General features: G+C 28.5%; 1 non-coding gene across 1 annotated transcript; it reads right to left on the bottom strand.

The window, feature by feature from the left end:
* Positions 1-1111: 1111 nt before the first annotated feature.
* On the bottom strand, positions 1112-1230 carry LOC142332651 (5S ribosomal RNA). The gene has a single exon (XR_012758365.1). It is a non-coding gene; the product is annotated as a 5S ribosomal RNA (ribosomal RNA).
* Positions 1231-1764: the final 534 nt, after the last annotated feature.

Genomic DNA, 1764 nt, shown 5'->3' on the forward strand with positions numbered 1-1764 from the left:
TTACATTATTTTTTGAGGTAGAGAAGTACGAAAATACGATTCAATTAAATTGTGGTTTTCTTATATAAATATAAGCGTAAAGGTGCATTGACATCTCTGCTGAGTACTGTTGTTACCATCTCACTTGGTGTGTTACCCTGTAAACTGGTAATAAATTTTAAAAAATAATAAAAATAAAAACACACGAGTATATACGATCGAAAATATCCAAAACTACATCAATTTCATTGAAATTTAGATATGCTGTAGTAATGTATATGAAGTTGTGCACTTGAAAGTTTGGTGAAGTTTGGTTGAACGTTCTTGAGTTATGCTGAACATAAAATCGAAAGAACTTAACCGTGGTAAGTTAGAAGCAACATAATTATGATGCTGTAAGGTGGAACGCTAAAGTTTCGTTGCGTGATGTATATCTATCAACCACATTAACTCCTATTAAAAAAAAATATTAAGAAATAAAAACAAAATTAAAAGAACAAAAATTCCCGTTTCTAGTCCAAAACTGTCAAGGAATTTTTAAATTTATTATCACGACTTAGGAATTATTGTCTTAAACTTTACTTTTATCCGTATGCTTTGTGCTCAGTACGGGAATCACGAAATAAATTTTATTTTTTTGCCATTTCATATGCTCTAAAACATATTTTGTTAAAATAATAAAGTCACTTATATAACTTAATACCACATCGTTAATGAGAAACTAAAGACATTTAAAAAAATTCATAATTATTTTCTTTTATTTTGATTTTAATTTATTAACCTACAATAAATTTAGCGAATATTTCCATCATTAAATTTCCCGCTGATCCATCATGAAGCTTTGAAATTTTCAAAAAGCAGAAAATATTTTTTTCGAATTTGTGATGCTAGTAAAACTAATAATAAAAAATTTATTTTTTTTTATCATCTTAGCTTCAATAATTAAAATTAAGAGACTTTAAAAAAGTGAGATATAAATTTAATACAAAAAATTTTTTTTGCATGAAAATCGTTAAAATATATTACAGTACAGGTTTGTTTTAAAACAACGATGAAAAAATAACTTAACCGGTTAAGTGAACTTTTTTTGATCTGTATTTTATTACCTGGGGTACTTAGAAAAAAAAATAAATGCCAACAGCACGCGGTATTCCCAAGCGGTCACCCATCCAAGTACTAACCGCGCCCGACGTTGCTTAACTTCGGTGATCAGACGAGAACCGGTGTGTTCAACGTGGTATGGCCGTTGACGTGAGCAATTGCTGTCTAATAACAACTTAATTTTTCTACATTATCTATAAATACAAATAACATGATCTGTATTTTTCATTTAAACTTTCAAAAAACGAGAATATTTTAACTTAACGGCTACAGTCATATATGCAGCGATAACAACGATTATAAAGTATTAATGCTTATTACTTTTTTAATTTTTTCCCTTTTCCCCGCGCATAAATCGGTCCAGTAGTTTTTTATCTATAGCGGACACACATATCGGAAAAATTGAAATGGAATTGTAAAATAATTAGTAAATCGTGTGTTGCTTTTACGACCAACAAATAGGCGCTGTTTTTTTTTTAAAAAAAAAGCATGTTTTTACTTGTCACAGGTGTAATATCTTAGGTATATAAAAGCACGCGCATATTCGAATGCAACGTTGTGACAAAATTTCAAAGCAATCGGTGAAAACCTTTCAGAGATTTAAGAATTTGAACCAACGAACATTTGCATTTTTATTTATATTATAAATATTATTTGTTTTATTGTATATTATAAAGTTTTTGT

This window comes from Lycorma delicatula, chromosome 11 (assembly GCF_047948215.1).
Source record: "Lycorma delicatula isolate Av1 chromosome 11, ASM4794821v1, whole genome shotgun sequence".
Taxonomy (NCBI): Eukaryota; Metazoa; Arthropoda; class Insecta; order Hemiptera; family Fulgoridae; genus Lycorma; species Lycorma delicatula.